Source organism: Triturus cristatus, chromosome 9 (genome assembly GCF_964204655.1).
Source record: "Triturus cristatus chromosome 9, aTriCri1.1, whole genome shotgun sequence".
Classification (NCBI taxonomy): domain Eukaryota; kingdom Metazoa; phylum Chordata; class Amphibia; order Caudata; family Salamandridae; genus Triturus; species Triturus cristatus.
In genome coordinates, this window is record NC_140592.1 from 751064726 (window position 1) to 751087282 (window position 22557).

Below are 22557 nucleotides of genomic sequence, written 5' to 3' on the forward strand. Positions count from 1 at the left end.
CTCCCGTGAGCACCAGATTTAGTCTACATGAACTCCCGCACAGAACCCGGACCCAGGTGGCTCCACGTTGACGCCCACCGCCCAAGTTCGAGTGGCCCAACACCATGAGTAAGTCTCCCCAGCGATCCTGACCTGAGATCTGGTGATCCCCAACCTACTCAAGCTTCAAGCGACATTTGCAGCCTCAACCTGAAGGGTCACCCCAACCACAACTGGAGCTGGTAAGAAGAGCTGACTCCAAAATACACCCCTGCACCCGATGCCCCTCGGGCTTGGGTGGCCCAACCGATGGTGTCCAGGCAATCCCCAAGAACCCAACTTACCTCTCCTGCTGGTGGTTGCCTTCAGGAAGCCTCCCTGCACGAGCCTGCAGCCTTTTCTTTGAACACAGGGTCCCCAACGCCTTCTTGGCGCTTTGCATACGGCCGACTCTGTGCCGCTGGTGGTGCAGCTCCTCTGCTGATTGTTGGCCCCTGCAGTGCTTATTTTAAACCCCGGAGCTTTGCTCCCACACCTAAGTGGCCTGCTTGTAAGCAGTTGCTGACCGAAGGACCCCTTAGCTCAATTGGCTAACATTGGGCCCCTGCACTCTGCATCCGGCTGCACCAGAGCCGCTAGTGGTGCAATTTGAGTGCCTACCGGAACCTTGGTTCTAACCCCCAAAAACTATACTTGCAGGTCATTTATTTACCTGCAAACTGATAACCTTCTTTTTCCCATAGGAACCTATGTTGTTATTTTTGTTCCTAAAAGTTTTGTTGAGCTGAACTTTTGTATTGAAAACAAAGTAACTTTCCTTTAAACTCAAAAGTGTAGTACTTACCTGTCAGTGGTAAAATACTTTGCCGAGGGTAATATGTAACAGATCATTAGATGCTGGAGAAGAAGTATGTTGTCCACAGTCTCCAGATCACAGATACACTTCAACACAGTTTCCCTTTAAGTTTGGAGCAATTTTATAACATCATGTATGTTATAGAAAGTGTAATTGTGAAGGATGGTATAGAGAAAGTTCATCCTCAGGAATATGTCATTCGGAGCCACTTAAAAGATCTTTTTTTAAAAAAAATATTTTTTTATTATTTTAAATCACAAATGACAACAAAAAACAGAAAAAACATATATAGCACAGAGAAAAAATAACATATGGAGAGAAGGGAAAAAAAAGAAACAGAGAATACACAGCAAGATAAGAATATCATATCCCGAATATATAAAGGAAAGATATATACGGATTAAACATGAGCATAATATTTGTCAGATCCCATTTGAGAGTAATTAGAAGAAAGATTGTCGACGATTCATAGTCAGAGTAAAAATAAAAGAGGTATGAGGCAGTTAGTCCCTCTGAAGGCTTGACCAAACCCTTCCGAATTTCACCCTTGAGCGTGGACCCCGAGCCTTAGCTAGTGCCAGCTCCATTTCGAAAACCCCCCTCAACAATACCCAGAAATCAGCAATCTTCGGAGGCAGTGCATTGATCCAGACCCTGGCAATAGACAACCGGGCAGCACTCATCCTCAGGAATATGTCATTCGGAGCCACTTAAAAGATCAAGCGTATTTCTCAGGCACAGCAACAGTCTCCTGTCAACCAAAAATGCAAAATGGATACCATGCACTCAGTAAGTTTGTGAAAAGGATTAGGTGAACATTACTTGGTACACATTGGAGGCACTTGACTCTCACCCCTAGCTACTTCCCCAGAAAACCCATTTATACAGGGCCGGCTTTAGCGCTGGTGGTGCCCAGTGCGACAAAGTTAGTTGGCGCCCCCAATGACCACCTCCACCACGGATTGTCTCACTAGCACCCTATAACAGTGACCAAGTCTCCATAACCACTCTTTCTCTGATGCATTGAATTCGTTATAGAGTGTTACTCATACCAGTAATGTATGTCAGAGCACTTTGCATCACACACACATTACACAGAGACAATCAATCATACGTGTGTAAATCAGTGTATAGGAAATCTTACATAAGCCAAAGGACTGAAAGTGTAGGAGCCACATGTCATCCATACTGGTAAGGCAGTGTAGTTTAGGAGTGCTTGGTGTGGAGAAGCACAAACTCAGAGTCGAAAAAGAAACAGCATAGTTGGGAGTTTTAAATAATAAGAATCCATTTCTACCCAAATTAACCCTTTTTGCAACATTAATTAATGTTCTATACTTTGCAGTGTGTATGCAGCTCTATGATGAAAGTTAATACCTCACTATTCTATATTAGGACTTTAAAGTTATAAATTGCAAGTAACAAAAGGATGGCTCTTTTAAAAGTAGTAACTTGCTGATCTATTTACATTAAATGCACTCTGTAATCTACTTGGCACACGTTCTTTGCACACGTTCTTTGCAGCAGGCATATTAACCCTATGTGCTTCCTTCACCTAAGTCAAAAACCTCAGCTATACAAAACTCCAATCTCTCTCCAAGAAGAACATTAATCACAAGAGTTAACTTGACATTTTTGTGAGGCCCCGTAATTGCAGGAGGAAAGGAACGCAGCAGCAGAAGCTTTAAAAGCATGATAACGTTGCAAACACAGCGCCCCCAGGAAGCCAGCACCCGGTGCGATGGCACCGGTCGCACCGGCCTAGAGCGGCCCTGCATTTATATGCAGATGTTTAATAGCAGAGAAAATCATAGATGCAGATTTTTGAAAGGCGTCCACTACGTTAAAGGCAGTTAATCGGAGTGGGATCTCGACCAGTGGTTGCCAGATTGCTGCATTTTAAAGATCGAGTCTTGTCCCAAGCCGGAGCAAAGGATGAAATCAATAGAGAAAACAAAAGAGTCATGATCTTTCATGACTTTTCTAGAACAGTACAGCTACAGTGGGCTTTTATTCACTGAGGTAAAATGTTAATTGCGACAATTGGGCATTACTTATGCCATGTTCTTCCGTGCACGACTTTGAGTCAGCCATGAGGACTCAACACAGTTGTTCACTACCCCAGACCAGCTCCCCCAGCACCGGGAGAATGCCCCACCTGTGAACAGAAGGAGGAAAGGGCTGCAATGCCGGGGATTGCGGGAGATGTGGCCCAAAAGATGCCTTACCTACGGATATACTAAAGCTCCATATTGGGCTTTCAAATAAACTGGAAAAATGGAGCTTGTGGTCCCCCTGAGTTCGGATATGCCACAACCACGAGACTTACGGGGGCTTGTATGGGGGGACCGTTGTATGAAATATCTCGGCATCTATGTCTATCACGATACCAGAGATGTGCTGGGTGGTAATGTTGGAGCAGCAGTTCAAGCCTTTTGCATCAGTGTAGGCTTTTGGATGACCGTGCCCCTATCTTTGGCACGCTGGGTAGCAGTCGCCAAAATGTTGGTGCACCATTACTTGCTCTATTTCTTTGCTACGCTACCAATTATAATTCCCCGGGGCCTCTTTACTGATATGAACTCATTGCTGGTGGAACTGACTTGGGGAGCTGGCAGGCGACGAGTGGCAATGATCAAACTACGAAGACCCATGGACAATGGGGGACTAACGGCACTAGATTTAGAGATATACTGCCTGGCGGCCCAAACACAGTGGCTTAACCAATAGTTGCATCCTGGGGGGAGGCAACCTGGTGATACTCCCAGTGATAGTATTCCATATCAGATACTATTGACACCCAAACGGCCCCTTCCAAACAGTGCCAGGAAATTGATGACAGCGCGTCATTGTTGGCACCTGCACCTCGCTACCATACATGCCCGACTTACCCATTCTGGCCCTAGAAAGTCCTAATAAAACTGGGACATTGTGTGGGGTGATGGAGTGGGCGAAGATGGGCTTAACCCGGGTGGGAGATCTATACAGAGATGGCGAGCTATTTTCCTTTGAAGAACTTACAAAGACTTATGAGATTACCCCGGGACACTTTCTACTACACCTCGCATTGTCAATAACTCAAGGGAATCACTGTAGGACGTGGACGGCAGAGCCCCGGTTCACCTAGGCAGTCACACGTTATGCACGACCTCTGGAATGGCACATACCATCACACTCCTCTATAGAGCATTAACCACAGATATAAACGCGCCATTGGAAGAGCTGCGTCAAAAATTGGAAAAAGACGCTGCAGAACTGATCCTGAAACACACTGTTCAGTAAGGGTAGATTTACGCTTATTAACTATCACTTTTTGCATAGGACATATCTTATATCGGGGAAAATAATGCAGAATTGCGGGGCGCAAGTAATCGGATGCTCTAAATGTGGGGAGCAAGGAGCTGAGAGGCTCCATGTGGTCTGGGCCTGTCCAGAACTATCAGGCACATGCATCAAACCTTTTTGCGATCGCAAAGGGTGCGAATCGCAAAAATAGGCCGTTTGCGATCGCAAAAGTCAGTGTTGAAATGCATCAACTGTATATTTGCGAAAATCCATTTTTTCGCAAATATAAGGAATCGCAAAACATTCTGCGAATCAAATAGCGAATCGGTATTAGCGTGTCCCAATTACCGAATCGCAAACAACGAATCGCAAAATGTATGCATGACAAATCGCAAATAGCGATTTCCATGAAAATCGCAAATTAGCGATCGCTAAATAAGAAGGATCACAACCAGGTGGTAATCATGAGTGCAAATCACAGACAGGTGAAAACCAACTGAAACCCATTTAAACACACCCAGAATGAGCCAGCACTGTTCACAATGGCAGGGATTTACCTGATGGCGAGGAGGATGAGGCTGCAGGCTGCCGCACAGAGACGGAGGCGAATGAATGAGCGCATCTTCAGAGTCCGCATAACTTTGCTAGGCCAGCAAGAGGATGAGATATACGACAAGTATAGGCTCAATGCAGCAATGATCCATGACCTAATCAATGAATTGGACCCCATAATGCAACGACAGACACGTAGGACCAATGCCATCCCAACGCATGTGCAGGTCCTATGTTGCCTACACCTTCTGGCGTCAGGCAGTTTTCAGGGGGTCATTGCTGTTGCGGGAGGTGTGTCACAAAGCGCACTTTCAAGAATATTGAAAGCATTCCTTGATGCCATGATGGCCGTGATCGGGTCTCATATCAAGTTCCCTACCACCGCGCTTGACCTTGCAAAAACCAAACAGGAGTTCTACCAGATAGCTCGTTTCCCACATGTTTTGGGTTGTATTGATTGCACCCACGTTGCAATATGTCCCCCTGCAACACAGGAATATATATATAGAAATAGGAAATCTTACCATTCCCTCAATATTCAGGTTGTTTGCAATGCCAAAAACATTATCACTGACATTGTTGCGCAATTTCCAGGGAGTGCACATGACTCTTATATCTTCAGGCAAAGTGGCATACACACCCGTCTTGTCAGGGGAGAATTTGGAGAGGGACATCTGCTTGGTAAATATGTGTTATAGTTTATCACTGTCATTGTACGTATGTCAATGTGAAGCTGCCACTGACTCTTTGCTCCATTACATGTAGGTGACAGCGCATACGCCTTGCGTAATTACCTAATGACGCCTTACCTCAATCCCACAACTGCCAATCAACAGAGGTACAATGCAGCACATATTTCGACAAGGAACATCATAGAGCGCACATTTGGGCTGTTGAAGAGCCGATTCAGATGTCTACATAAGACCGGTGGAGCACTGAAGTACAACCCTGAACAATGCTGCAAGATAGTAGCGGCATGTGCCATGCTGCACAACATAGCGACAAGGGGAGGAATGGACATCGAGGTGTCTGACAGCGATTCGGAGGATGGGAACCAGCAAGTGCCACAACACCATGCAGCACAAGGGGCAGGCGCAGCAGAAGGGCGTAGGAGAAGATTTGACATCACACAAAATTATTTCTGAGGTGAGTAATGATGACACAGAAACTGACTATTGCTATCAGAGTATTCTTTAATTAAATAAAATTGCCATGAGTGTTCAAGCACACTTGTAATCTGACCAGTGCAATGGACATAAGTGGTTTGCAAATGTCAATTCACTTGTCACTCTGTGAAAAGTCAAATCCAAATAAATGGTTACGTCACCATAGTGGAATGCACTTGTACATGCCAGTCTAGCGCTTTTTCCCACGAACACCCAGACGCCTGTCAGACCCAGCATTGTCATCCGTTATGTTGGAAGCGGCGGGGGTACTGCTGCGTGTGTTGCGTCTTCCTGCAGTGCGGACTGGAACTGCCACACTACTTAGGCTTGAGCCACCCTCACTACCCTCTTCGGGCGTGGAATTGTTGGCCGCAATTGTGGAAGCATTTAGCAAATCAACTGCATTGGTGACCTGGTCCAGTGCTTTAGCCACATCGCCGCTCCAATGGCACATTTCAGTTTGCATGGTCACAGACCTACGTGCCAGCAGTGCAGTTGTCGTGGCCAATCTATTGTTTGATTTAGCAAACATTTTCAATTGCAGCATTAGTTGACGATGCTGTCTCTTCTGGGATACATTTCCCTCATGCATCACCTTGCTCAGTTGCTGCACACTTTCTGACAGTACTGCTATGTTGCTAGCCATCTTGCCAACTTGCAATTGTACTAATCGTGTGTTTTTTGTCTGCAGGCGCTGCATACGGAGCATCTGTCCCTCAAGACCACCCCAGACATCACTTGGTTGCTCCTCCTGCTGTGTCCTGAGTGCTCTTCCTCTCCTACGCCGGGCTCTGTGATTAGTTCTGGGGACCTGTGGTTGTGTTTGTGTGATGGAAGTTGTCTGGCCATGGCTGCCACCTGGTGTTGCATCAGCCTCATCATCTTCACACTCCATGGTGACTAGGGATGGAACAGTAGCCCTGCGTGACTTTGTTGGACGTGAGGGATTTATTTGCACCACAGGTGTGTCCATCTGTTCACCTGCGCTGGTGTCCTGCATGTCTGGGGAATCGCTATCCACATCTTCTACACGTTGTGCATCTGTGAGGTGAAACAGTGCAACACTGTATTATTTCATGTCTGTGATATTAATTGCACAGTAATAAATTTCTGCCTTTGTAAATGATTTTATACTCTATTAAGCTTTTTTGGGTTGTTACTCTGAGATTTGACATTTTAACTGCTTGACCTGACTACATCTCCCATAATGCCCCTCACCTACTGAATGCATTGTGTACTGGATGTTCAGGGTCTGCACTTGGGCTGTGCTGTGGTCGAGTTCTACCTTTACATTTTGTAACACTAAGAAAACATACATTCATCTTACCTTCAGATGTGTTTGCTGCTCCGGACGTGTCCAGCTGGGTCACACCAACAACAGCTTCTGGCTGGATGGTGGATTCAATCAAGTCCTCCATGGGAGTGTTCCCAGTGTCTGTTGGTGTTCCCCCTCCTGTCTTCTTTGCCTCCTTCAGGCGGTCAGCTATGCGCACCTTAGCCCGACTGCGCAAGTCGTACCATCGTTTTTTGAGTTCTTCAATGGTGCGGTGTGTCACCCCAATGGCATTGACCCTGTTTTGGATCCGGAGCCAGATTTTCCTTTTCTCCTGCTCTGCCACTTTCAATGATGCCTTTCCAAACAGCTTGTCATGGCTGTGGACTACTCCCTCAATGAGGGTGTCAATTTCTTTTTCTGCAAATTTAATTTTGCGTTTCCTGCCTGTTTGGCTCTCCTCTGCTGTTTGTGAGGCTTCCATTTGATATCACAAGTTTTTCTTCTGTCTCTGTCACACTCCTGTTCTGCTCCCAGAGCCAGCTCCCTCCTCTCCCTGACACTGTGCACTGGAAATGAGGCTGGTGCTGCTCACTTCCTGGTTGTGATGTCATCAGGATGCATCAAAAAGCGACTTCGGTATTAGCGATTTCGCTAATTGCGAAATCGCTAATAGCGAGTTCGCAAATGCCGAAATCGCAATTTATTTAGCGATTTTTAGCGATTCGCAATATTCTCGCAATGTTTTTGTTGCATCGTGTTTTGCGAGTCTTTATTTGCGATTCCTTAAAATTCGCAAATAAGGACTCGCAAACTCTCTTTTTGATGCATGTGCCTGTATGTGAATTCTGGGGAGGAGTAATAACATGCATTAACAAGATAACAGACAAGACCCTCCCATGCACTTCACTATTTTGCCTGCTAGGAGGATTCCCCGCCCTACTAAACATAAAATCACTAATAGATTTGTAGATTTAGCACTAGTGCTAGCGAAACGAGCAATCACTATGAGATGGAAGGCCTCTATCGGCCCCAAGATACACACAAAAAGGAGACCTTGCTGAGACTGCAAGGGTATGAGGGAGAAGTACTATTTCAGGAGGTGAGGCGAGGTTGTAGCTCTATAGATCAGGTTAGAGCCTGGGACATGCTAGTGGAATGCTTAAAAGACCCTGACGATGACACCGCTGACAGCTCCAAACACTCTGACTGAAACTTGCATAACAACTGAAAACAGATAGAAGGACTAGATAGACAGGAACTCTGACTGGAAGTCGGTAACATATGGTCTGAGTGCAATATTGTAGGGACTAGGAGGGTTAACAAGCCCCATTGAGAATTCATACTGTATTGAGAGAGGTTGGGGGGAGGGAGGTTGGAGGGTACAGAACTGGGATTCAATAATCCAACTTAACTATGTGGACCGAATTGATCTACAATCAAGACACACTGTTAGAAGTCATGAAAACATGTTATTATTTAGGAACACTGTACAGGATTGTGCTATATGTCACTGTAATTGACTTTAATGTGGCTTTTCCCAATCCCGTAATATACGTAATTTGTTGAGAAATAACAATAACATTTTCCCCAGAGCTAAGAAAGATCAAAAAAGAGTTTCAGAGAACAGTGCTGGCAGACTGGTGCTAGGGATCTAATGTGTATGTCTTCTGTATATTCAACAGAAGTGAAAATGATAAGAGAGAGTCTGAGGGCATGTTCAGGTGCGGACTGATCGTTAGGGCACTAGGCAGTGTGGCAGTAGTGGTCTCAGGGAAGAGGACCGTTTGGGGACATACTATGGATGAATTGAGTAAGGAGCGTGTCCCACTCTTGGGATATAGAGTGCTTGCGAAGATGTTGCATTTGTTTGTAATGGATGGCTGCTCTCAGCATTTTCCCACTTGCGCACTGCGCTCTGCCAAGCGTGTGTGTTAACCTTCCATTGTAGCGTAAGTGTCCTATTGGCTAGGAGACGGGCCAACCGCGCAAAACGAGTACATATGTATTGTTATTTCCATCTTTTGAAAATGCCTAAGACATAAGTCTCCCATGTAGATATGTCAGCAAGTTCAATAACGTTGTGCAGTGCGTTGCGGACTCCTCTCCAGTAAGTGTTAAGGGCAGAGCAGGACAATATTATGTGGTGAAGGTCCTAGTCCCCAGTCCGTCCAAGTGGGCTCGGTGTGTCAGCCGAAGGGAAACAGCGATGAATTTGCGTGAGGGTTAGATATGCCCGGTGAAGAACATGAAACTGTATATTTTAAAATCTGGCGACTGCAAGGTGTAGCATGTATTATGCAGTTGCCGACAGATGAGGAATTGGCCCAGCGGCACATAGCGTTCTGTCTGTAGTTGGTCAAACAAAAGAAGGTGGTCAGCAGTGGATAGGGACCGTTCATGCCAGGATCTCAGGTTGAAAGTGGAGTATGCCCCTGGGTATCAAGGGAGACCTTGCAGGGGGAACCCCGGAGCGTATGGTGGGACGTGTCGTGTGAGGAAGCATATCCTGGCGATACATTTGCGGACTTGCGTTACTTGTAAAGAACATGAGGAACCAGGCAGTAGCCGTGGGAGAAGGAAATTTCAGATGGTTGCAGCTATGAGGGGACATGCGCTGTGATATGTCTCCTCCAGCTTTCGATTAGCCAGCCACCGACTGCAGCTGGACTACCCGGAACTAGGCTTCAAAAGACGGAGCACCCATCCCCCCCAGGCAGCTGCAATTTCTTCAGGGCTATCCGGCGTCGGCCGCTGCCCTATATAAGTTCCACCAGCAGTGTATCGAGTTCTCAGAGGAAATTGCAGGTAGGTATTACGGGTAGGTTTGTAAAGTAGTATAAGAGGCAGGGTAAGATTACTATTTTAGACAAAGCAATATTTCCTGTAGTACCTAGTAGAATTGTTTCCCAAAATTGAACTAGTGTCTTCACTGCTAAAGAAGTCGGAGGTTGCCAACGTAGAGGTCAGGTGTAAGGGAAATAGGCGAAAGCCCAGATACCGGACTGCGGAGTCTTACCAAGTGAGCGGGCCCCACCTATGTTAAGCTCCCGTGGAGGTAGACCAGAGTGCAATGGGTAAAAAGAAGATTTGTCCCAGTTGACCACAAGGCCCTTGCATCTTGTGAATGATTGGAGTGCGTACTGTATGGGGGTTAAGTCTGCGCACGTTTTGGAGGTATACCAGTAGGTCGTCTGCATAGTGACACTGTGGATCTCCTGTCTGTGAGGGGAATGCCCCAACTTGATCAGCCCTCCGCAACCTAATGGTTATCGGTTCCATGGTAATGGTGAAAAGCAGGGGGAGGAAAGGGCAACCCTGCGGAGTGCCGCGTTCGACCGGTAATGGAATGGAGATATATTGCCCCAGCCGGACCCTGGAAAGGGGCCTAGTGTACAATAGCCACGTGTAGACGCAAAGGTGTTTGCCTATGCCCATCAGTTGGAGGCCCTGAAACAATGTGTGTGTGTGTGTGTTAGACTTACTAATTCCATCTGAAACATAGCCACATTGAAGACAAAGTAGGACTTTAATACAGTTTTACCAATCCATTGGATTTTTTTAAAGAACATACAAAAACAAATAAAACTACAATGCAAGTGAACGAACACCGGACAGCTATGCAGCACACAAAAACGCCACCGGCAGACACCATCACCTCATCAGATCCGCCAAAAGGCCCTCCTTCAAAGACTGCCTAGACAACAATGCACACAACAGCAAAGAGCTCTTCAACATCGTGAAGGAACTCTCCAACCCCAGCTCCAACACCAACGACATCCCACCTTCGCAAGACCTTTGCAACTCGCTGGCCACCTTCTTCCATCGCAAGATCACTGACATTCACGACAGCTTCAACGCCACGACCGCCCCGACAACCACTGAGACCTCCGCCCCCGCGACCAACATCCGCACCAACTGCCTGCTCTCCTGGACCAAAATAAACGATGACGACACCATCAAGATCGTGAACACCATTCACTCCGGATCTCCGTCAGACCCATGCCCACACCACATCTTCAACAAAGTCAGCACCGCCATCGCACCCCATCTCCGGAAAGCCATCAACATTTCCTTCGAGACAGCAACCTTCCCGGAAAGCTGGAAGCATGCAGAGATCAACGCCTTACTCAAGAAACCCAAGGCAGACCCCAAGGACCTCAAGAACTTCCGGTCCATCTCCCTGCACCTGTTCCCGGTGAAGGTCATCGAGAAGACCGTCAACAAACAACTGACCCGTTACCTCGAGGAGAACAGCATCTTGGACCGGTCCCAGTCCGGATTTCGCAGCAACCACAGCACCAAAACTGCCCTCATCGCCACCACGATGACATCAGGACCCTGCTAGACAACGGAGAGACCGCGGCCCTCATCCTCCTGGACCTGTCAGCCGCCTTTGACATGGTATGCCACCACACGCTATGCACACGCCTCCACGACGCCGGGATCCAAGAGAACGCCCTGGACTGGACCACCTCCTTCCTCTCCGGCAGAACACAGAGCGTCCGCCTCCCCCCCTTCCGCTCCGAAGCCACCAAAATCATGTGCGGCATACCCCAGGGCTCATCCCTCAGCCCAACGCTGTTTAACATCTACATGGCATGCTTGCCCACGTCGCCCGACTGCACGACCTCAACATCATCTCTTTACACCGATAACACCCAGCTGATTCTCTCCCTCACCAAGGACCCCCACACCGCCAAAACCAACCTCCACGAAGGAATGAAGGGCGTCGCCAAATGGATGAGGAACAGCCGACTGAAGCTGAATTCGGACAAGACGGAGGTCCTCATCCTCGGATCCACCCCCTCGGCCTGGGACGACTCCTGGTGGCCGACCGCACTGGGAAAAGCTCCAACGCCCACCGACCACGCACGCAACCTAGGGGTCATCCTTGACTCCACCCTCTCCATGACTAAGCAGGTCAACGCCGTCTCTTCCTCCGGCTTCAACACCCTCCGCATGCTCCACAAGATCTACAAGTGGATCACCACCGAAACGAGAAGAACGGTCACCCAGGCCCTCGTCAGCAGCAGGCTGGACTACGGAAATGCCCTCTACGCTGGTGCCTCTGTCAAACTCCTGAAACGGCTTCAACGCATCCAGAACACCTCTGCACGCCTGATCCTTGACATCCCTCGCCGCAGCCACATCACACCCCACCTGAGAGACCTGCACTGGCTCCCCATCAACAAGAGGATAACCTTCAAGCTCCTCACCCACGCACACAAGGCACTCCACAACACCGGACCTGTGTACCTCAACAGACGACTCAGCTTCTACACCCCCACCCGCCAGCTTTGCTTCGCTGCCCTTGCCCTCGCCACAATCCCCCACATCCGAAGAGTGACCTCCGGCGGCAGATCCTTCTCTCACCTCGCCGCCAAGACCTGGAACACCCTCCCCATCCACCTACGGCAGACCCAAGACCTGCTGACCTTCAGAAGACTCCTCAAGACCTGGCTCTTCGAGCAGCAGCAGCACTCCCCCCCCCCGCGCCTTGAGACCCTCACGGGTATGTAGTGCGCTTTACAAATGCTATGATTGATTGATTGAATTGAATGAAAACAAAACACATAAACACCATGTATTGTAAAACAGACATAAAATATGATATACATATATTTCAATTAAAAATGTTTTATAACAAGTTCATATTGAAATTATAGATTTTAATTTTCATGTAAAAAGACTAGAATGAAAACTTCTCAAAATATTTTCTTATAATGTAACTATCAAATTTAAAAAAAATGTACATTTGTTTCAAATAAATAATGTTATTTAAAAAACTTTATTTTTCTAATCAATAAAAAATATTTTTAGAAGAATTTAAAAAAAATATATACCTTTACAAATTAAATAAATTAACTGTACTAAAAATAAATAAATACATATTATTTTTTTACAGTTAAAATCAAAATTATTTTAAAAAGTAACAACTATTTTACAACACTTACCACACTGTTCCCATGCAAGCCCTACAACCAGATACTAATATATTAAAAAACAATTAATATACATGGTACCCAATAAAATTAAAACATTATTAACACAAATTACAAAATAATTAGCACAACAAACATACAAAAAGGTATTATTTACAACTATATTTTAAAATCTGATATTAAATACAACAATATTACAAAAAGATATTCATACATGTGATAAATCATCCCACAATATTTCTGACATCATGATATTTTTGGAATGATATATAATACTGTTTATATATTTGACTCAATATGAAAGTAGAGCACACTGCCTCTGCCCGACAAGTGAGATTTCCCGCAATCTCACCCCACTTGATACCTCCATTTCTGCCCAGATGGACTATTTTCGTTTTGTCTACATCTACAGCCTGGTCACCACTGATCTTAAAGGATAGCAACCCCTGAAAGTAGGATGTGAGAAGACAGTTTTCCTCTCTCAGTTCAGCAACATGGCTCTCAACATTTGAGCATTGTTCCAGTGATCCCCCTCCTGTATTTTTTCTTAGGTTGGGACCCCATGATCTATTCGTAATGGACAGAGTATGTCACCCATAGCAGTGCAGCGTAAAAATCCTGCGTTTTACGCAGATATGCTCGTAGTTCTTCCTCTGGTGTTTTGCCACGTCATGCACCCCTAAAGATTGAGCGATCAGGTGATAAAAGTGTACATTCAGCATCACACACGGACAACTACTAGTAGTGCAACACCCTCCCATAGAAAATAATATAGGAGGGTACTTAAAATAAAACCCATAGGAAACATATTTTTAATTTAATGTTAAAAAATTATCTAAAAATAAAACATTTTTTAACATGTTTTAATAACTTTTTTTAAATTTTATTAAAAGACAATTAAATCACTTTAAATTAATTTTCTACATCACGTTCTAATTAATAATACATAAAAATATATGTTTTAAATTAGGTGGCTTTTGTAATTTAAATTTAAGAAAAGTAATTTTAATTTAATCTAGGATTTTCAAAATAATGAAATTTTAAATTTCAATTACATTATTAATGTTTTTAAATGTTCTAATTTAAAAAAAACTATAAAATATATTGAAAATAGTATTTAACACAAAAATATTTTTAGTAGGGATTATATAATGATCACAGGGATAATTAACATTGTAACAAAATGCAGATTAGCCAGGTCAAATCTGCTACTTATAAGTCTAGGAGCACTGAAGATGACAGGAGGCAATCCACCAAAAGTTAATGAGTGATGTATTCAGGGTGCAATAATGAAAAGGCATGCACGCTTAATCCAACAAAAGCGCTTGGACTACTGTACCCAGAGTACAACAACAAAAGGGCAGAGTAGGCTGCACCCAGAAGAGAATAAAGGGCACCAATCGGCACCTGGCTCCAATCAAGCCATTGGTAGGCATTGTAGTTGTAGTACCACTTCAGGCCCAGGAACCAACCCAACTCCAAGATCAATGACTGTGATTGTCCCTTGTTTTCTTGGAGAAGGACGTGCCCTCAGAATGTCTAGATCAATTATTCACAGTTACGAAAAGTGGAAAAAATTCACCAAAACAGCTAAATGTGGCTGAAAGGAAACTGTACCTTACCTCTGCCTCAGAGGTAAAATGTGAGCAGGACGAATCATGTGTATCCAAATAGTTAAGGCCTGAGGGTCAGCCTCAGCCATTGCTGGAATACTGTATTTGAAGAAGCCATTCCTATACACTTGTTCTAATTTCCACCTGGAATAGACAGATTTTATTGCCTCAAACAAATTCACTCCAATCTAAGGGCTTGATTAAGAGTTTGGCGGTGTTGGAGCGGGCCTCCACACCACCGCCCCGCTCCAACACCGTCAAACTCGACCGCAGACGGCCTGTCAGATTAGGAGTTTTCTCCTGGTCTGGCGGAGGTCCTTTGGTGGTCCCACGGCGGTGCAGTGCTAAGGCTTATATGTGAGTGTAGGAGAGTAGGATCTGCACTTATGTTGCCCCCACTTTTTTTCTGATGATAACACTGGTTTCTGGCTATAGTCTGGCTGGGTCCCTGCTAATCAGGGCCCCATCCTCTCTGTTCTCGCTAAACAACTTGGAGTGCATATTAGATGCACTAGTGATTGGATACTGTGGTACCTTATGAGCCCCTGGTATATGGTACCTTAGGTACCAATGGCATAGGTACTTCACAGGCCTACCAGGGGCTGAATCATGTATTATGCCACCCCTGGGAAGCAGACTAAATCTGACACCACAGGCCTGCTACTGCAGCCTGGGTGAGGTAGTGTTAGCACTCCTCACAGAGATATAGGTTCCCTATATCTCACCATACACACACATATAAACCTATCAGTCACCCCTAAGGCAGGCCCTATCAATCCTGAGGGCAGGGTGCTTGGTTTCCAGTGAGGGGGTGCCTCTGCCTGAGCAGGGCCCCTCTGCAGATCACAGAGTCTTTTCTCTGTGGCTGTTTGTGGATGCGGTTAAACCATATACTCTTAAGTGCATTATAACCTTGCGGTAAATGCTAACTCTGGGATGACTGCATCTAAACATGTCGTGTTTGGTGTCAAACACTTTGAAATCATACCCCCACACCAGTAACTGGTGTGGGAGTATGATCCCACCCCTCTAGAGGAATAGACATGTACCCACTGTGGAAACACGGTAGATTCCGGAAAGAGCCCTGGCATCACAAAATGGATGCCACCAGCACAGACACTGGGCTGCCCTCCTGCTGCTGACCGAAACTCGCAGTGGAGGAGGCCCAACAATAGGCATCCTGTCACAGGGAGGTGTAACCACCTTCCAGACAGGATTTAGTGTATTGGGGCTGGGTGGGTGCACTCCTAGAGTGCTTTGAAGTCCTGCACTGGGGGAGCAGTAGGCTTCTCTGTGCATATGCCAGCTCAAACCGGTTCAGGGGCTACCTGCCCCTGCTCTGGCACGAAACTGGACAAAGGGAAGTGGGTGTAGCCACCCACTCCCCTGACCCTCCCATAGGTGGGGTCATAGAGCTAGTCCCTCCCTTCCTTCTAGTATAAGTTAGGGAACCCATGCCATTGCAAACTAGATATCCCTGGACGACGCCCTGAAGAAGAATCCTGGACCTTCAACGTTCCACTACCTTTGGAAGACTGAAGAATCTCCCTTGGAGTCAAGGAGTGACTCCCCTGCTTGGCAGGCACCAAAACTTTGCATCAACGGTTGCAAACTTTCCCGCTCCCGCTGGAGCCCGAAGTCCCTGCAGCCCCAGAAGTGGATTTCCTGACTTCTCTACGGCCATCGTGAGTCCCCAGCGACGCTGAGGCAAGTGGACCCCACGAGTGATGAGGAACAGCAATGCCCGGGTACCGTGCACTATTGTCGAGTGCAACCCCTTCACGCCGTTCTACGAACTTGTGCATTGGACCACGTGTGGTCCAAGCCTCCAGCAGGATTTGCTTCGAAGATCAGAGGTCTACCTCGTCCCGAGTGACCGTGGGCTCCTATTGAGTGAATCCTCCGGAGGCGTCTTCGCGATCCCTTGCCGGTTGGCTTGTGGGTCCCTTGAAGACTTTTCTACAGAACCAAAGGGCTCCCCTAGTTGCTCCAGGCCTGCCCTGACTTACCCTTGCTGGGTGAGTCCCTCAGACCTTGCTGGTCTGCACCGCTGACTTTTCACACTTTCCACGAGACTTGCTGTTGCCAAGGCTTGTTGGCTCCAATCTGGTTGCCGACACCGCAGTAGTAGTAACAGAGGGACAAGGGCACCCAAAGCAATTGGTCAGGGACCTTGGGAAGTTACGTATTTTTGAAGACAGTGGTCCCTGAAAACAAGGGATTGTAACAAACAATAATCAATATAGCCACAATAGGTACTATATTAAGGCCTATGTCCAGCCGGACAAGGCAGCTTTAATAAGCAAAAATGTTTTCAGTGATGTCACAAGATGTAAGCAAAGCAATGGTGGGACACAAGCCTGTATCCTATGGCTTACATATCAAGAGGACATGAATTTGTGAAAAAAACACACAGGCAATTGAAGCGATGTTTCGTATGAGAAGAATAGCAGATAGTGAAACATCCTAGTCACCTTCACGACATTTCATACACATAAGTGAACATAGTGTAAGGTGAACAACATAGTCGACGACGTTTCGATCCTTACTGGGGGGGTGTTAGGATCATCATCAGGACTGATTAATATGATTGCCTTTAAAAATGCCTGAATACACAACAATTAACAAAAACCAACGTAGTACAATAAGGAGGGACAAAAGGGCTCCCCTAGTTGCTCCAGGCCTGCCCTGACTTACCCTTGCTGGGTGAGTCCCTCAGACCTTGCTGGTCTGCACCGCTGACTTTTCACACTTTCCACGAGACTTGCTGTTGCCAAGGCTTGTTGGCTCCAATCTGGTTGCCGACACCGCAGTAAGCTGCAGACTTCATGGGACACGCCGAATCCAGCTCCTGGTTGTCGTCGACGCCTCCTGGACCTCGTGGCTGAAGAGTCAAGACACCCGTGATCACCTGAAATCACCCGACGACTGTGGGCGTCCATCTTCCTGGGCCCGGGTCACTGGTAAGTGACTTCTTCTTTCTTCTGAATCCATCCTTGGATTCCACTGGACACTTCACCTGTCTTCACAAGCAGCAAGTCTTCTTTGGCTCCCATTGAAAACGACGCCGGCTTCCCTGGGTGAGGTAACTCCAGCACTATGGTGCTCCTGTGTGTGTTGGCTCTAGAACTACGTACCCGGTAAGTGACTTGCTTTTAGACTCTCCCGAAGTATCCTAAAACTTTAAAATTCCAACCGCGACTTGCTCTATTGACGTCTATTGGGATCCGCGGCTGTGTTCTCACACTGCATGCGTCTCCCGTGGGTCCTTTACTTACCTGCCTTGGGTGGATTAGTGAGGCCCCAGTGCTTCTACAGGCCCTAGGCCTTGTCCCCTCGCAAGTCGATCTTCTTATACCTCCTTTTTAGTATATGGTCTGGTACGCCTCTAGGGCCCCAGCCATATAAGTGCTTAACTTGTTGTGAACTGTTGATTTTTGTATATGTTCTTGACTTCTAATCTCATAAAGAGATTAGTATAGTGTGTTAGAAATAAATACATATATATTTTATATATATACCTGTGTGGTGTCCTTTCATTTGGTAATTCAAGAGATTATAAGTTAAAACAAGCTGCTTTACATTCCTCCAGAGACTTAGCCTGAAGGCTGCTCTCCACAGCTACCACTAGGATAGCTTTATTTAAAAGGTTGTCTTAAACCTATCTACCATAAGAGTCGAATTGGACTGGTGCCAGGTGGCCACTTTAACTAGTGACCAGCATATGCCAGGCCAACTTCTCACAGTGAGCCTTAGCAACACAGCGCCATGGGAGTGCCAAAGCCCATTCCTGCATGGCATGGATTGTGAAGTCCATGCCGTGCAGGAACAGAGGGTGCATGCATACAGGGGGCACACCATGTGCCCCCCTGAAAAGCCTCCCAGGCCTTGAGGCAACAGTGTCCTCACTGCAACACTTTTCAAGGCTGGCTCACTGCCATTAAAACTGGGGCAGTGAGAAAACTTGAAATATGCTTGGTGGTGCCGCAGGGGTGCAACCAGCATAATGCGAGCCTCTTACTGCCGCGCCACCGCCGAGGGATCACGGATCCTCAGCGGTCCAATAGTGTTATGACTGCCAAACTCATAAAGAGCGGTCAGACCACCGGTGTGGCGGTTGCCGCACCGCCACTTAGGTTTGGCAGTCCATTGGCCCGACTATACAGAATTATAGTTACCTAGTGTAGTGTAGTTCCTGATAGGCCCTGCACATTGGAATAATATACACTATAGTTTTGACAAAGGACTGAGGTCAGTATGTCTCTATCGAGTACATTAAACTTAATTACCTGTGTGTGCCAGCTAACTCAGAGGTCACTAGAAATTTCTTGAATAAGCAAGAAGGAATTCATTTTTGACAACCGCATAAACATGACAACTTTGTTTCCCTTAGAATTGGAACAATCTCAGAATCGTGGAAACAATAGATAACAGTTTCACTCAGTCAATCGTGCATGCTTTGTTTCTACAGAGTTACACAGAAATAGATAGATGGGCGTTTCAATAAAAAGGGTTTATTGAACAGTCTTATTTCTCGTGCAAGAGATATGAACTGCTACAATCGTAAGACAGAATGCGAAGTAAAATATGTACAGCGTTAGCAGTAAGATAAAATAATACTGCAATAGCATGGTTTATGGCTATGACAGATATTCATAAAAATACATACATAAATACCACAGGCTAAAATGTTAATACTCAACTGATGCTTCTAGCTAGTTCTACCCCAGTGTACCTAACCTAAGTGTAGTACGAGGTAAGAAGTAGGTGCTGTTTGTCTATAGTCTAGTTTAGCTATAGTTGCCAAGATTTGCCAAAAGTCCCTCTAGGTTCTAGTCAGCTCTATACCTTAGAATGAGTGAGGTTGGAATCTCTTTCCAAGTCTCGACCTCTAACACCCCGCAAGTCAGAAACACTGGAGCTGGATTCTCTGCGAGGAGGATGACAGCGTCTGGTCAGTGCGTCAGGCGGGGACATGACTTCCTTCCGAACTTGCCGTGGCGAGCCGCGTCGTGCAAGAAGATAGTCGAAGCGTGGTTTGCCATGGTAAGTGAAGGTATATTTATACCTTGAATGTGTTTAGGAATGCCGGTATTGACGTAAAGGTCGGGCAGAGGAATGTCATGAATGAACCCCTAAGGAATAGATGTTCATGCATAATAAATGAGTTCTTGGAGAAATCAATATCCAAGCAAGGGAAAGTCCTAAAGGCTTAAGAGTCTGGTTTTCCAAGAACTCGTTGTGACGTAGATGAACGGATGTAGGTGGCCATACCTGTATTTGGGTAGCATGGATAATGCCTAAATAAGGGTAGGATTTCTATGCCTAAATATGGGCAATGCGAATTGTTTATTTATTTATTTATTTATTTTTCACATTTATAGAGCGCACTGTTACCCGGGGGTGTCCTGGCGCTAGTTAAGAGAGTGTGCATAAGCAGAGGGTTACTGTGTGAACAGCCAGGTCTTTAAAGCTTTCCTAAAAGACAGGAGGTCCGGTAGTTGTCTGAGGTTTAGTGGTAGCGCATTCCATGCCTTAGCCGCCCCTAGAGAGAAGCTCCTGCCTCCCCAGCGGGCTTTCCTGACTCTGGGGATGACTACCAGACTCTGCTCGGCTGATCTCAGAGGTCTTGTTGGTCTATGCCACTGAAAGAGTTGGGAAATACAGTGGGGGCCTAGACCATGCAAGGCCTTAAAAGTTACGCAAAGTGATTTAAAAATAATTCTTTTGCGAACTGGAAGCCAATGTAGCTTGGCCAGGTCCCGGGAAACCGAGGCGAATTTAGAAGTGCCTGTGATTAGTCGGGCTGCAGCATTCTGCAAAATTTGGAGTTTGTTGAGGAGCCCCTGTTGGGCGTTCAACAGAAGGCTGTTACAATAGTCCAGCCTAGACAACACCAGTCCTGTAACCACGGTCTTCTTGTGCTCATCTGCAAGAAACGGCAAGACTTTCCGAATGGTTTTTAGAACAAAATGAGTTGCTGAGGAAAGTGCATTAATTTGGGGCTTAAAGGACAGAGAGTTGTCCATAAGTACACCCAGGTTTTTGACCTTAGGGAGCGGAGCTGGTGGGGTGCCCATTTCCTCGGGCCACCAACGTGGGGACCAGAAGTTATTGCTGGACCCGAACAGCAAGACTTCGGTTTTAGTAGAATTTAATTTGAGGCAATTATCAGCCATCCAGTTACTAACTTCCCGCATGCAGCCTCTGAATCTATCCGCTGTGCTGTCAGTTTCCCCGGGCAGCAGAGATACCACTATCTGAGTATCATCTGCGTAAGAGGTTAACTTAAAGCCGAAAGATCTGATGACTGGTGCAAGGGTGGAGACGTATATATTAAAAAGGGTGGGACTCAAGGAGGATCCCTGAGGGACTCCGCAGGGCAGCATGAAAGGGTCAGATTCGTAGTCCCCTAGGGCCACTTTCTGTGTCCTGTCCGACAAAAAGGCAAGCAGGAGTTTTAGCGCATTGCCCTGGATCCCAGTGGCCCTGAGCCGGTCCCCAAGTATCTTATGGTGGACCGTATCAAAGGCCGCGGACAAGTCCAACAGGATCAGGGCAGCTTTGCCTCCTGCGTCCATCACTGTTCTCACATCTTCAGTTGCTTTAATCAGGGCAGATTCGGTACTATGCCCTGCCCTGAATCCATGTTGGGAACCGTCCAGGCCCTGGCCTGCCCCTAGAAAAGCGCTTAGCTGAGTGTTTAGGATACCCTCCAGGATTTTCGTCGGAAGGGGTAGCCTGGCTATTGGCCGAAAGTTGTTCAGGTCAGTCAGGTTAGAATTGTGCCTATATAAGGACATAAATCGGGAAACCTATATACAGTATCTAAATCGACACACAACACTAGGATGGTGTGGAAACCAACCCCTTGGCCAAGGAGTTGGGAGGGTCTCCTGGGAAAGATCAGGTGACAAAAACTTCAGGACAGGTCTCAGGACAGGATAGATGACCTCTTCTAGATACGACGCCTGCGTCGCACCCCTCTCTGACACTATCTTCCTCCTCGATTCTTCCGCGATCTTCTTTTAATTATTTGCCTTATTTTCCCTCCTGGATTCTTCCGCGAGGTTCTTCTAATTAATTAGCTTAAATTCTAAGTCAGCAAATCGATCCTTCTTCAGCATTTGTTCATCTCTCAGACAGCATCCTGGTCTCTCAGCCTCTCGGCAACACGGGCTTATCTAACTAATTAAACTACCTCAATTATATCTTTCTATTGGCATGTACCACCCCTTAATGTTTCAGAGTCATAGAAGCCCTAATTCTGATTGGACAGGCAAGGGGAGATGATCATCACACCATGCTAAGTTTAGTAATTTTCTTTAGTTCTTTGTTCAATATTCCCACCCATTAATTCGTATTCCCATGCTTTATTTCCCACCTATGTTCACATCTTTATCAGACAAATGTATACATTTGATGTTCGCTTTCATTCAGCTTTCAGGATGTCCATCAGGGTCCCAGGCCATGTATCAATGATGGCGTTGGATGGGTTTCAAGCACTGCATCACGGCTTCTCGGCTTGTTATTACTGCGCCTGCGTGAGGAGTCACGTGCTGTACAACTGTTAGCATTGCACGGAGGCCCAAATACGAACTAGTAGAGAGGTCAAAAGAAAACTTATTAAATTCAAAATAAAATGATTTCACTGTACACTGTATACCACCTATCTCTACTCTAACCCCATTTACTTATAATAGCACTCCCCGCATTAGCATTTAGTACGTTTTAGTTTTAGCAAGGCAGATGCTTAGCAGGTAAGCTTTCAAGCGGCCATATTAGATGCTTATGCACAGCTGCAGAAAATTCCCTCCAAGCGAAAGACCGTCATACCGCGTAGATGCAGTTGACACATGCGCAGTACAGTATCCCGCGTTAGCAGCCA

General features: G+C 46.2%; 1 protein-coding gene and 1 long non-coding RNA gene across 2 annotated transcripts in view; both read left to right on the forward strand.

Moving 5' to 3' along the window:
• MAJIN (membrane anchored junction protein) overlaps positions 1-22557 on the forward strand; it is a 381011-nt gene that overhangs the window by 252398 nt on the left and 106056 nt on the right. The gene's annotated exons all lie outside the window — the stretch shown is intronic.
• Positions 5436-6964, forward strand: LOC146798758 (uncharacterized). The gene is made up of 2 exons (XR_014968757.1): positions 5436-5818; positions 6530-6964. It is a non-coding gene; the product is annotated as an uncharacterized LOC146798758 (long non-coding RNA).